The following is a 16392-nucleotide window of genomic DNA, read 5'->3' on the forward strand; positions in this document are numbered from 1 at the left end:
GTCATCGCTGGTTTATAGATCTTTCATTTATATCTTTCCTTCTGTCGGTGTTCAATTTATAACTCTACCCCTTGTCGTTATTATTAAGTGAGTATAAGAACTACAATTTTCAGTTTTAATTGATAAACTAACACCCATATTTTTAATGCATCTATCCATGTATCAAATCATACATGAATTCGACACGCATTCACTAATACAGCTTTTGTTCCTTCCTTCATTGCTTCTCTAATTATTCATCAGTCTTTCTTTTCTTCTAACGTTTGCTACTGTTATTAAAAGGCCAATGCATATTTGTTAAGGAATTTAACGGTTTGTCACACGACTTTAGTCTTGTTGATCAGTTGACTATATCAGTTACTTATGCAAGCAAAATGCATGAGGTAATGGTCAAATTAGTAACTACTGGATTAAATGAATTATTCATGGACTTGAAAATTCAAATAATTATGTCGGATTATGTGAAACATTCAGGCACTTCAATGATATTCTACCTTCACGGGGCTACCTTGAGATGAAACCTTTTGGATTTAGAACTGTGATTCTTTGGAGCGGCTAAACAAAAACACACATAATATATTTGGAAAGTGAAATTGATAGAACAATTTAGAATGTTCTAGGAATTCTTGTCATTATTGATTTGATTTTATATTTTAGGGAAATAAAGTTTTAGTTTTGGAAAATGCATCGATTTTTGGGTTTTACTTTTTCCTTTTATTTAAATACAAGCCCATGTACGTAACATTACATACTGTTATAAACTGCATATAGGGAGTGATGTGTGCATGCTTGTATACGGTAAACACCATCATACAAATCGCCCAATTCGGTCTCGATTTTCATTAAATCAGTGCATTACCAGGGAATTGATCAAATGAGTTAACGGTACCATTTTAAATGATCCTCTGTTTTGTTTACTTCGTCGAATAATAGTTAGCTGGTATGGTCAAATGTTTAGAGTTAGTGACAATCGGGAGTATCATGCCGGCGGATGGCATCCTTGATAATTTGAGTAATGACTATTTCTATTTAACAGGTTAAGGTTGTACGATACATACTCAATGTGTTTATAGCCGATGATGTTTCATTTATATACATCATCGCATTTAAGAGTGTTTTTTTTTTCTCTTCTTTATTTCATTTGTACATACACATATTGACTGCCCTGTCTACCTCGGTAATATTGTAAGAGTGCATAACACAGTTTTCGAGCCATTGCTATGAGAGACAGCATAACACCGTATGTGCCGCGAAATACAAAACTGATTTTTGTTTTCTTTTCTTGCAATACCATCGCAGTGTGTCCATGTGTAAAATATCAAGCTGGTAATTTCTATAAATAATTATTGTATAAATTGACTAAATATACACATGCAATACTAGCTCATGCTTGTTTGAATATTCTAAAAACGTGTGGGTGTTGTGGGTTTTGATAAAACTGTGAGTTTCGGGGCTCTGTTGATTGTGGGTTTTGTAGGCGTTGTGGGTCTTGTGGAATATGTTGGATTTGTTGGTTTAGTTGGCTCTATTGGTTGTGAGTTTTATGGATTTTGTAGGCGTTTTAGGTTTTGGGTTTTTTGTTAAAACTGTGGGTTTTGTGGGCGTTGTTGATTGTGTAGGTTTAGTTGGATTTGTGTGTTTTGTCATGAGTATGTAAGTCTTTTTGGGGTGCTTGTAAGGATTGAGTCAGCTAGCAGCCATCAAACTAGGTACATCACAGTTATTGTGAGTTGTTTAGTTTGTTTTATTTTCTCTTGCTTAGTTTGTTACAGAGTTATGTAACTTCAGGCAATATTTTGGACAGTAACTTTTATTGTTAAACTGTATTTAAGTACAAATCAATATAACGTAAGGAATTTTAAAAAAAAATAATTTTAATCCTTTTCTATCTTTCAAATTATATGCATTCTAGTCATTTGCAATTTATATTTACAAACAAACTATATAGTTTTATATCATTTGTTATTTGAAACTCAGTTAGATGGTCAAGTGAGTGTTGTCCTCACATTCCAATACTTTTATGTATTTCTTTATTTATTTTCTTTATCTAAGTATTTTTATTCAGCTAATGACATGCAGATCAGTTTCTCTACAATATAAAAATATAATTCCTTTTCTTCAATTATAGGTCCAACAAAGGTCTTAGGGAAATATAAACTCTAACTCATGGGAATGTATTCCTCACCGACTTGACATTCTAAATTCAATTCAACAATAATTGATTAATCTATCTACCTATCAAAACATAATTTATTGATTTATGTTTCTATTTTACAATTTGCTAGCTGTCTAAATCTTTGTGAGTGTTTTCATCACCGATTTGACAGCCAAATTACTTGCATATGTAAGTCTATCAATTCACATTATTATATGTATTATGCTATGGATGAGGTGTAAAGTCAAGCAAGTGTTTTCCTTGCAGTATTTTACATTTCACAATATAATCAAGTCATATTTTCTCTTCTGTAGTAAACATTATTGCAACTAAATCCACATGTGGTAACTCCTAATAAGTTTAAATCATCAAAAAAGTAATAATATAATTAGATAATGTGTACCCTGACCTTATGTGAAAATATAATTTATCATAGCATACCTCAAGACAATCATAGTATAGTGTTAACGTGCGCCCTGACCATGTGTGAAATTATCATAAACCATAATGTACCTAAAGTCAATCATAGCATTTTGGCTTAGTACAAAAACAAGAAGACTGTCATGGTTATGAACTGACTTTATTCAGTGTTTCTCAATAAATGAATCATCTTGTGTTATGGTTGAACATAAATCAAGAGTTCGAGTTTACTCCATTGTCCCCCTCCTTAGTCAGCTGATAAGAAGCATACTCATCCTTGGTGCCGTACTCCAAGGTAGTATTATCAGGACCTAGCTCGCTCGTTACAATACATTGCATACATACATACATACATGCATGCATGCATGCTTACATACATACATACATACATACTTACATACATACATACATACATACATACATACATACATACATACATTCATGCACACATACATATATACATATATACTGTCACATCGCTATGGTCACAAACATTAATAACAGAAATGAAGCAAAATAAACAAGTTTTGTAAATCTTTACAAACATTTAATTTTCAAAAGAATAAATGAAAACGTGAAAGGAACTTACAGTATTATGAAGTGAATCCAAGCTAGTCCTGATAAAGATCGATTAAAGTCCTAAGTACATGAAAAGTTACTCATTAATTTCAAAGATTGGAATGCATGGATCACCCATGAACCATTACGATGTTAAGAGTTCCTTTTAATAATTTATGATATTCCAGAAAAATATTATGGTCTGTTTTCACTGAATAGTACAAACTAATGTGTCTTAATCTCAAATAATATCTAAGCACAACGAAACAAACACGTATGTAGACATGCAAACGGAACACAATGAGTACCAATTACTCCAAAAATCGAAATGAAACAATGTATAGTTTTTTCCTTATATGCAGCGTATATTGCGACGAGACATCGCAATAGATCCCAGATAACATAAAACTCTATTGAATTTACGTCCCATTAGGCATATTCACGTGACCTAACTCAACCAATGAGAAGCAACGAAATTATACTCAAAACGTCGTTATCCCATCAGGCCATATAACACAACTAATTTTACTATATGTTCTCTACATTTGTTTCTCAGTACTGACCTTTCCACTATGTGACAATCAGTACAAAACATATGTTAATTTAAAATACCTTCAAATATGACTTCACGGTGATGTTCTTGTATAAGGTTGATCTGCTCTATTTTGAAATGCAGTATTGTCAACAGAGCAGCATGTACACATAACACAGATTTCACTTCCGGATCATCACCAAAGCCATATTTCTCACTGTGCACTGTCGCCGAAATACACACGGAAAATCACACCCTGAGCTCATAAGAATAAACAATTACCTTTAAATCCCTACTAAACATGCATAAACTCATCTAACACCACCAAAATGAGAGAGGAAAAATGTTCTAAAAATAGACTAGAATTTCATTCGTGGGTACTGAACAGGAAATACTAATTCTGACCTGATTCCATCAGCCTCTGAGAAATTTCGCTATAGGCGCCATTTTCAGTCTTATTAGTAAGATTATTATTACTAAGCGTCAATACACAAGTAAACATCCATTTGTAGATCCTGTGCAATGGTATATTCAAGTCACGTAGCTTAAGTAAAGGTATTTGTACATATTACAACTATGAATCAGAACTTTAAAACTTAGATAAAATCATATAATATGATTTACAAAAATACATACATACATACATACACACACACACATACATACATATACAAATTAAAATGCAATTGTTTAAGCAAAACACGACGCCGTCATATAATGACAACAGCTTATTATATATTTCACAATATACGCTAAGCTCTCTCTCTGTCTCTCTGTCTCACTCTCTTTCCTCTCTGTATCTTTCTATTGCGTTTTCTCTCGCTCTCACTCTCTGTCGATCTCCGTCTCTTTCTCTCTCTCTCTCTCTCTCTCTCTCTCTCTCTCTCGTTCTGTCTTCCTCTCCCTCTCTGAAGACTCTCCGCTTTTATGAATGTTATTTAGACGCATATTTCCATATTTGCTCTTTTCTTTTTCTTCTTCAACTTATTCTGGTTTCTTTTCTACTTATTTTGCATTTTCAACTTCTTTCACTTCTTCTTCTCCTCTTTCTTCTTCTTCTTCTTCTTATTCTTCTTCTGCTTCTTCTTCTTCTTCTTTGCCAGGCTCAGCAGATGTTAAAATGTGCCAAGACTGGTGGCCCTCTAGAATAAATATATGTAGTCGATGATACGGGGGCCATACAAATGCCTATACAAATGACGGCAAACATTTATTTAGATCAGACTATATATATATATATATATATATATATATATATATATATATATATATATATATATATATGTAGCCATCAAGCTGACACGGAACGGACATTTTATAAATTTGTTTAGTAAAATACCAGTTAACAAAAGGTTGTTAGTGGGGACGGTCCGTGGTGCGACTAAACCTTTTTAGATGATCCACCAAAATTTCCCACTGGTTAGAAAATACACTGTACAACCCTAATTTTCGTAGACAGATTCACACTACTAAGGCCCTTCTTCTATGCTGGTATTACAAGAAATTCGGTATGTTAACATTATATAATTTTGTATTCTGATATATTTGTTTTCTTTTACTCAATAGATGTTAATTTGTAGACTTTCACTAATTACATGTAAAGTTTTTATTTGCTAATTGTATTACCTGGATACATACATGTATAGTACTTCTGTCTATTTGTATAGTTAAAAGTTGGCTTGTGACCCATTTTACATTTCTTCTCATGACGATTTACATCTATAGATTTTGAGAGTCAGTTTTAATTTTTTTTAAACCATAACATTATTAATACACAATACTGATAGCATTATTGTACTTCACACTCAGGTGGCACTGTGCAGGTGACTGTTTCCCAGTAACATAAGGTATACATTGCTGCCAGCATAACTGGTATGGAAAAGGACGGGCAACTCCCCGGGAAAAACCACCAGCAACTGGCACGTTTTTATCTCATATCACTTTGAGATCAGTAAAGGCAAAGAATTTAGACCAGTCCTCCTCTTTATGTATTAACATTACTGTCGGTGATAATTGAATTATGTGTTCATACCCATATGGAGGGAGAGAGAGAGATGGGGGCAGCAACAGCTGTTAATTCGTGTGCCATTGTAAAGCCACTTTGTTCCTATTCAACATGTCCAAATTGAACGCCCGTCGTAGCCTTGACCTTAACGGAAAACAAATTAAGTAACACGAAATATCAATTCATTTTCATTACATCTACGTTGCTGATCTTAATGAGAAACAAAATTGGTATGAACTTATGTAAACTCAATTTCATTAAATACAAGTTATCGAACTTAATGATTAATACATTATATCAATCCCTGCTCATTAACCCAAGTCCATACTGACCATATAAGAACGAAGTTGTATCAATCCAGGTTCATAATAAAGTCATGAACCTTAATGGAAAGCCAAGTCTCTTTTCATTAATGGGTACAAAATATCAGTCGAACTGATGCGAGGCAAATCGCAAAAAAAACCGCATAGCTGTATGAAATTACTCCTTTCAAAATTTGATTAAGTATATATAGGTGTATAAAATTATGCCCGGGAGAGTTTGATTTATGTTGTAAAATTATATCAGACAGTGTTTGATTGATTATAACTAGGTATATGAAATTATGACCGGTCAAGTTTTATTGATTATATCTAGGTGATGAAATTATGCCGGGCAAATCTTGATTGATAATTCTTCATTCGCGTTGTTTCGATTCTTATTTTAATTCGCTCTATTTTTGTTAATTCATCTTGTCACGGAATGGTGTGGGAGGGCACCATGTGATATCTATTGCGTACGTCAGGCAACGTACTTCCTTGATGTTTAAGATACTGAGCATGGCATCCACGTCATGTTGAGGATATCGAGCAATCCATTTAATTGATGTTGCGTTTGTCCTGCAACGCATATGCATGCTATTGATGATGTCATGCGACGCATTCACTTCATGTTGAGGATCTCGAACAACATATTCGCTTCACATCGAGCAAGTCGGGAAATATCTTCATGTGATCTTGAAATGTCAGGGTATGCATTAGCTTGATTTTGAAGATGTCGTACAGCGCACTCACTTGATATTAAGGAAAACAGGCAAAACAGACACTTGATAATGGGAATGTAGGGCAATGCACTAATACGAGGTTGGCAATGTCCGTCAACACATTCACTTGATGTTAAGGAACTCTGACTACACACACACACACACTGTATATAGAGAATATCAGACAAAGCACTAATTTGATGTTGAGAATGTCGGACAAATCAAAACATTAAATTAATGTAGAGAGTAACTTGCTCATTTGACCTTAGTGTGAAGTAAGCTAAAATTTTACTGCAAGTATACTTGCTCCCTGCATCATGATGAAATCTCAATACAGACAGCAGTTATTAATTTGTTTTGCCTTTAAAAACACTTCGTTCCTATTCCACATGACCAGTTTTATCGTCCGTCGGAGCCTTGAGCTAAATGAAAAGCGAACTAAGTAAAAATATACATTAATTTATATTCATTAAATAAAAGTTACTGACATCAATGAAAACAAAAATTAGTACTAAACAGAGTCCAGTTTCATTCAATGCAAAATACTGTTCAGACTTACGCAAGGCAAATTGCAATAATGCTTATATATGTTACGTTACGCCAGGCAAAATTTGACTGCTCATATCTAGGTGTATGAAATTCAACCCCGAAGAGTTTGATTTATTATATCAAGGTGTCTGAAATTATGCCGGACAAAGGTTTGATGCAGTATATTCTGGGTATGATATTACGCCCGGCTAAGATTGTATGATTATATTTAGGTGTGTGATATTATGCCAGGCAGAGTATAATTGATTATCTCCAAGTTTATGAAATTATGCCCGCCATAGTTTGATTGATTATATCCAAGTGTGTAAAATTATGCCCTGCAGAGCTGGCTTAATTAAACTTAGGTGCATGAAAGTATGCCCGCCTGGGTTTATTTGATTATTCAAAGGAGTACAAAATTAAACCCGAAAACGTTTGATTGATTATATCCAGATTGTTTTGAAAGTATTCCCGGCATTGTTTGATTGACTATACATATTTCTATGAAAGTATGCCTGGCATTGTTTGATTGACTATACCTATTTATAAGAAAGTATGCCCGGCATTGCTTGATTGACTATACCAATTTATAGGAAAGTATGCCCGGCATTGTTTGATTGACTATACCTATTTCGATGAACGTATGCCCCGCATTGTTTGAGTGACTATACCTATTTCTCTGAAAGTAGTCCCGGCATTGTTTGATTGGCGATACCTATTTATATGAAAGTATGCCCGGCATTGTTTCATTGACTATGCCTATTTATATGAAAGTATTCCCGGCATTGTTTGAGTGACTATGCCTATTTCTATGAAAGTATTTCCGGCATTGTTTGAGTGACTATACCTATTTCTATGAAAGTATACCCGGCATTGTTTGATGGACTATACCTATTTCTATGAAATTATGCCTGGCATTGCTTGATTGACGATACCTATTTCTATGAAAGTATTCCCGGCATTGTTTGATTGATTATACCTATTTCTATGAAAGTATGCCTGGCATTTTTTGAGTGACTATACCTATTTCAATGAAAGTATTCCCGGCTTTGTTTGATTGACTATACCTATTTCTAAGAAGGTATGCCCGGCATTGTTTGATTAACTATACCTATTTATATGAAAGTATGTCCGGCATTGCTTGATTGACTATACCTATTTCTATGAAAGTATGCCCGGCATTGTTTGATTGACTATACCTATTTGTATGAAAGTATTCCCGGCAGTGTTTGAGTGACTATGCCCATTTCTATGATAGTATTCCAGGCATTGTTTGATTGACTATACCTATTTCTATGAACGTATACTTATTTGTGTGAAAGTATTCCCGGCATTGTTTGATTGATTATACCTATTTCTATGAAATTATGCCCGGCATTCTTTGATTGACTATGCCTATTTATATGAAAGTATGCCTGGCATTGCTTGATTGACTATACCTATTTATATGAAAGTATGCCTGGCATTGTTTGATTGACGATACCTATTTATATGAAAGTATGCCCGGCATTGTTTGATTGACTATACCTATCTATATGAAAGTATGCCCGGCAGATTCTGATTCATTATGCCAAATTGTATGCAATTATGCCCGGCAAAATTTGTTTGATAATTCTTCGCATTTTTATCCTTTTTTATATTAGTTTTCTTTGATTCTCTGTCTTTCGTTCTTTCTATTTTCGTTACGTTATCCTGTCACTGAATGATGACATGACCTTACCTTCAATCAAGAGAACCGGGAAGATAAATCATAAACCTTTTGGAAGACTCAAAGTATTTGTGCAAAATAAAGAATATAAAGGAATAATTAACTATACCTTCATTCGTTTGCATTTCTACATTTAAGAATGTTATACAACGATATACAAAGAAAACTACACTTCTGAGGTATCGCCGGCATGTGATGTAAACGTATTTGTAAGACGCACAAATGTTTTTTTCTTTCTAAAACCACTGGCGTCCTCTTTCAAATTAACAAAAATATATTTTAATTGTTATTTCTTATATTAATTTTATGTTTGTCAAAGTTCGTGTTAGTTTTTTTTTAAAAATCTACAATAAAGAAACTACCTGCTATCTATACGAGTAACCATGTATTAACTAAGGAATGCTATGTCATTTGGGGTCAACTGTAGAGATAATATTTCTATGATCACAAAGTTTAGTTACTTGGGGGACCAATGAATAATATAACATTCTATTGTAAGGAAGTTTAACATAACTCCGGCTGTATTGTACCTTGAGAAGAACTCATCATATTAGTTTACGGAGTTTACGATCTAAACAGGAGACAACCTATTTCCTGCTTGATATTATCTAAAACGACACTATCTTGAGTGTATGAATCGTTATTCAAAAACACCCGCATTGTTGTCTGCACCACCGCTTTCTCTCTCTCTCTCTCTCTCTCGTATTAATTTGTTCTAAATCATCGATAAATGCCACTAATAAATAATTAAACATAAAATAACGGTGATTGTTCTGATTTATTGTATTAAATGTTTGACTGACTGGTTAACAGATATATATATATATATATATATATATATATATATATATATATATATATATACACGTTTTAGGTGCGTTGTGGGCAGTCATCCCGAAAGTGGGTTTACGGGAAGGACATGATATAGTTTACATTTCAAATCAAAATACATATACATAGGTTGTATTTCTTACATAGTAATTATGTATATGTTGAAAATAAGTATATACACTTATGTTATAGTCCTATTCATGTTTTCGGTTCGTGGGCAGATATATAAATTTCATGGGCAGTTTTGACCTTTAGGTTGAAGATGACAAAGTAACTGCCCAAAAATACGTTCACGAAGAACAAACATATAGCATTCTGCCCGTGAATACGGTCACGGGAACAATATATAGCGTACTGCCCACGAATACGTTCACAAGTAACAAATATATAGCATGACTTTCCGGTGTGCGCGCGCAAAATGGTTGTCAAGACACGACGATAAACATTAATCTATTAAAGCATCCTTTGCAATGGCCAGCGTACATATAGCGGACGTGAGGTTCGTTTTTCACAGCTTGTTTGAAATAAATGGATGATTATATATCCAGTGTAACAACTTGTCTTGACAGCTTATGGATGCTAATGTTTGACATTTATTGTGAAGATGATTGTTCACTGCTTGTTGATGAATTCGTAGCTTCTGTTAATCGATGCTATAGCTCAATTTAACTGTCATACACTGATATGTTTAAGTCTGCTTGCACAGTTAACTATGCAGAGTTATGGAAATATAACAAATTGGTTTTAATAACTTTCAGAGTTTGTTTTACTATTACTCAATATTTGTTTCAAGTACTATAAAGGCTGTGATAGGTTGGGTGGCTTAGATTACAAATCAGGCCCTTCTCACTTGGGGTGGGGGGTGGGGGGGGTACTGCCCATTATGAATATTACTGGTCCTAGATGTCCAACCTGATATTTATGACATATAGGTTCAACATCTTACTGCCAGCAGAAATGGTGTTCTGTAGTATTTTTCCCAGTCAATAGTTTATGGATATATTATGTCATGTACTATGCTTGTTTAATTCTCTCATCTCAGTTCTGACGTTACCATTGAATGCTATAATGTTCCCAGACATCCGGTATTCTTGGTTATTAAAATTATATATATACACAGATAACTGAAGGTGAGTTCTCATTATTCCCTAACAATTGTAATTAGTGGGGCTGTAGCAATTGATGGTCTGAGAATTCAAGTTAACTGGTTCAAAACTTGGGTAAACAACAAACTGTTTTCTTCCTTTGACAGGCATCATAAAGTTTTGCATCTTTGTCTCTCTGATGACTGTGGTACACAAGTTACAGACTTTGCCTTAGAATGAGCCTGATTTTTGATACTTGTTACTGAATGGGGTGGGGTAGGGAAGTAACAAAATTATTAAAGGTGGAATGTATGCAAACCATGCTGGAAATAGATATGTGCCAGCAACTGCAACATGTAAGCTTCAATCAATTTGGAAACTATAAGCTTTATCCTGTAAATATTAACAGTTCACACCCTGTATAAAAGGTGATTTTGTGTTTGATTAACTGGAACTGTTAATTTATTATGTTAAGGAATTTATTGTTTTAACCCTAGTAAATGTAATATAATTAGGTCAAAAGTTCCAGTTTGTTTATTGTTTCCAGAGTTGATTATTGTAACTGGAAGAACCTGTTTCTAAGTGTTAAATGAAACGAAAGAGATATTGTTTACTCAAGTGATATAAAATAAAAGTTTAAAATGAACTGAAAGAAATATTGTTTATTCAAGTGATACAAAATAGATGCAAAAGTGTATATTCATTAAGAAGTGTATTGTCAATTGCAAATAAATGAAGATTTATCTTATTTTGTTCTTTACTTGTGTACAAAATTATACCTGGATTGGGCAATAATTACTTGGACTCCATTTGGAAAAGAAAAATCTATATGTCCTAAATACCTAATGTTCATATCATAATGCTCTTTTAATGGATGATTATGCTTTTCAGCTGACGTTACCATATTGCCAAGTGAACTAATAGTATGGCCTTCGGTGTGGCCCACTAATCACATTTGTAAATGAATTATGCATACAATAGAGAAATAGCTCTTAAAATATCTTATGAGTTGAACAATGTGTGTACAGAAATAAACATGAAGCAAATCTTTGAACTTGTATGCCACACATGCAAGTGAATTGGTGGTTTTCATATGTAACTTGTGTACTCTTATGGCTTTTGTCTATATTACTTTTAGCCATTTCTATTCACACACCAGAACACAACCTTTTTTGTCTGATTCAGGTACTAATGCAAAACTTATTTCAGCTGTAACTGAAGTATACAGAATTTTTCCTGACGTTGAGGCCTACTGTGTAGACAGTATAGCTGTAAGTCATCAAATCAAATGGAAGACAACAGTGTGCAGTTGAAGAAAATGATATATACCCAGTACCATTTAGAGTTATCTTAAAGAAAAGTCACAATGCACACTGATACAAGTAGTTTTAGAAAATGCATTTGTTCCACATACATTTTAACTTAACCCAAAAGTTCAGTCTCTTGCCTAAAATTCAATCAGATGTATGCATTTATTCCATAAAACACAAAGATATAATGAACCAAATCATTTTCATTATTGAGTTAGGTAGTAGGCTATGTTAAAGAGTGCAATCACTTTATCGATTTTTTTTTTCCATTACATTTTTATTTATTATAAAATGACATTTCTTAGTGGAGTGCTAGCAACTGTAACTTGAGGAATATTTTGTACATGCTGGCCTAAGTGTCATGAATATACTGTGCTACATTTTGCTTTATTAGGTATAATACTATCATGAGACTTGCTTGATTAAATCCTGAATTTGTCAGTTACACTTACAAGTCCACTGGTAGAATTTAAAATCTGTGACAGTTTGGGAACTTTTTTTGCAGTAACTGCAAATCACTTTGCCTTCACAGTCAATGAATTCAAGCCATTGATAATTGTCAAACCATTGTGACTGAAAATGTGATTGTCTCTTAGTTGTGTCCTATTTGATAATTTTGCTGCCACAGAGTCTGGATTGTGTCTCTGAAGAAATAGTTCATCTAGACTCTGTTGCAGTATTACATTTTATATGTTCAATTTAATGAATTTTCTTTCTTTGAATCATTCTTATGTCATAACTTGCGAAAATAGTTTAGTTAACAATATTTATTCAAACAGAAAAGATAACCTCACTTGACAAATCATCCTACTAAAGTGATCATGGCATACACTTTTATCTTTGAAATTCAAATATTGCCCACTCGTTAATTAACATAACTAATATTGCACATTGAAGGTGATCATATGTATCATCAGTTTTAAAAAAATAAAGACGTAATACTATCATTTAATCACTGCATACAGGAAACAGACACTTGTGTCTGTAAAATACCTTTCATTGGATTACTTTGGTTTATTAAAACCAAACAGCAATCCACTCAGGATTTTCTAGGATAGATACAGAGAATATATTATGGTCATTCAGAACGCTATCAATACATCAGACCAGATTGTTTTTATTATTATTTAGGCAAAATAACTTAGTAAGTCAGATGGCAAACATGAGGATGGTGATAGGTTATGTGGAATTTGCATTGAATCATCTGATCCCAGAAGATTTGATACAATGTCACTGGCTGTGGTAATCATCAAGTGCAGTTGCACGGCACCATAAGACTTATCAAGATACCATAAGCTAGAAAGATGAAGAAAAAGAAAAACGATGACCCAAAGACAAATCCTGCAAACTGTGTGCAAAAATGATTCCACAGATTATAGATGAAAACTTTACTATATTTAGCTTCAAGATATTAATAAATTCGGATTACTTCCTCCAGTCTGCTACAGTAATTCATGCCCATTGCACTCATAAATTGATTATAGTCCTTGCAGTATTTTGTGTGGGCCACAATATTTTAATTGATGCAGCTGATGCTCCATTCTTCAGTTCAGTGTTGATTCAAACATAGCAATGTCCCTTTGGGATGTGTGCATAAATAAAGAATGCCTGTCCCTTCATTACCACACTTGTTGAATTTATCGTGTCTCTCTGAAAACTGTACCATGTGAGAAAGAATTTTATAAACAAACTGGACATAAGTATTGCTAGACATATACTCAGACCTGAGACTTCATAAAAGACTGCTTACTTGTGAGGCATTATTAGTGCTAGGGCTTGAGGTAATAACTTGCTATATGTTTGGTAAGGCAAAATAAGGGGCCTTATGACTTAAATTGAAACTGTGAAAAAACAAAAGGTTCAAATGCAATAAACTTTTGTTTTTCCTCATTTGTTATATTACAGTGCCATGAAAGGTCATTTCTTTTATCTTTTCAATCCCTTGCCAATTTTAAGTCATCATCACTAACCAAGTCTCTAAATCAATTCTTGGCATATTTAGCTAAAATGGTGTCTACTGTTCCATTATATCATTGATTGTTTAGCTTGCTTGTATGGAGCTTAACACCATTTTTCAGGACATCATAGACTTTACATGGCAGCCAACATATTTATTGGAAGAAATCAACACACATAACGCTACTGGCAAGCTTTCTCATATACACACATTGGTTGGACTAGAGAGAGTTGATTAGTGATGTGTATGCCTAGACCATTCTATAATCCAGGGCCCCATGATTGAATACAGCTTAAAGAAATTAACCCTAATTCAATTTCCTTGTTGCATTTAAATCATAACACCCACCATGCAAAGTGACACATGTCTCAAGATTTTCAAATTTGTATATGTTTTGCAACTTTTAATTCTGAGTTGATGCATGTGGATGTGGAAATTCAGTTACTGAATACTTAGCTACTTATATAAGGAGCTCTCACACTGGTAAAAGCATGCAATTGGGATTGTATTTGCAAGAGGGCAATTAATTGTTCAAAATACTGTTTTAGCTAACTACATATGCGAAGGGTTGATGTATAAAAAAGAGGATCAAGAAATCCTAGCTGGTAAAGATAATTGTATCCAACTTGACAGAAAGTGAGAAGGCCTTTTAATTTTGTACAGCAGTTTCATTAAGGAACCAACTATAATACCATTAGAAGTTTATGAGCAGCAAAAACCACATTTAGGACCAACTAGACATCAAAACCATATGCATAGTTCCATTTACGGCCAACCAGACATCAAATAGGTCATCTAGTGAAAGCACAATGTCAAAATGACCAGCCATCTAGGAGAAGTAGCAAGGAAGGGGTTTTCCAGATGCCCATTAAAACAGCCATATTGGAGGTTAGATTGGCACTATTTTCATTTACGTCCAACTAGACATAAGAAGTCTTTCACTGATATGACGATTCATTCAGGAGAAGTAGTTATACCAAGATTTTCAGGATGGCCACATTGGTGGCCTTATAGGATGTCTGTACAGCACCATAATTCTCATTCAGGACCTGCTAGACATCAACATAAGTATTTTGTACACATGTTGACACGCTGACACAATTATCCATTCAGAAGTAGCGATAAAAAGTTTCTTAATATGGCTACTGTGGCAACCACATTGTATGTGTGAGTGGCACCATCTTGTTTTTTCTTCCAGATATTTTCACACAAATATCATATTTAAAGATAACATGAATTCATACAAGATCTTGTCGGTTTATTTCATAACAGATTTTTCCCTCATATTAATATAATCTTTTGAAAACATTTATACATTATAGTTCTAGAAATTTTTCATGCTCTCAGAAACTATTAAAATCACAGCAGAAAGTGTTATGTTATATCTTTATTCAGCACTGAAAAATATTTATGAACTCTTAAAGTTTTTTCCCCTATATTAACTTAATTTAATGAAGATTTTCAGACTATAACCTTTCCATTGGATTTATTTTTTCAAACATGGCGTAAAAAGTATGTTATAGTAACCAATTTTTACATTGCCTTCACCATTGCAGAAATCTCTATAATCAATTTCCTAGTAAAGAAAAGCCAAGAAAATAAATGGACAGTTAATATTCACTTCAGGATCACAGACCTGAGGCAAATATGTCATTGTTAAATCAAACATTTTTATTGTGTTTCCTTAGACCTAAATATATATATATACTTGCTGTTACTCTAAACGAAGGCTGGTGATCCAGTTGATAACCTTTTGGGGGTTTTAAGGATGTCTTTAAAATTAAGGCCTTAAAAATGTTGAGATCTTATATTAAAAATGACAATTTGAGCCTTGCAGATTCATGTCCACAGGTGCCCAAATAAAAAAAAAAGGGGGGGGGGGTGCAAGGGGCAAGCTTGTTGGTGTGTTATAAAATAACTGACTTATCATCGGTGTGCTGACAGGTGATGTGTAATTAAATCACTGTTGTAATATTAATAATGAGTGAGTCTGCACAAAGGAATTTCATACAGCTAAACTAGCTCAACAACTAGAGGCAATTAAGAAATATATCCACATTCGTGATTCTGTCAAATGGCAGATACAACAGCATCAGGAAGCTCAAGTGGCATTTACAGAAGGTAAAGAGCCGCTATACTTGTTATCTTTTTAGGGATGTGCTTGGATTTTGCCCTCAAGCTGGAGCAGTCATAGGATATATAATAAATCGCCACGGTCGGAATTTATCCCCAAGCTGGGGTAATCGATGGGTAAAGTCTTATCCACAGTCGGGGTTTTATTC

The sequence above is a fragment of the Sinohyriopsis cumingii genome, chromosome 12 (assembly GCF_028554795.1).
Source record: "Sinohyriopsis cumingii isolate HCF-2022 chromosome 12, ASM2855479v2, whole genome shotgun sequence".
NCBI classification, from domain to species: domain Eukaryota; kingdom Metazoa; phylum Mollusca; class Bivalvia; order Unionida; family Unionidae; genus Sinohyriopsis; species Sinohyriopsis cumingii.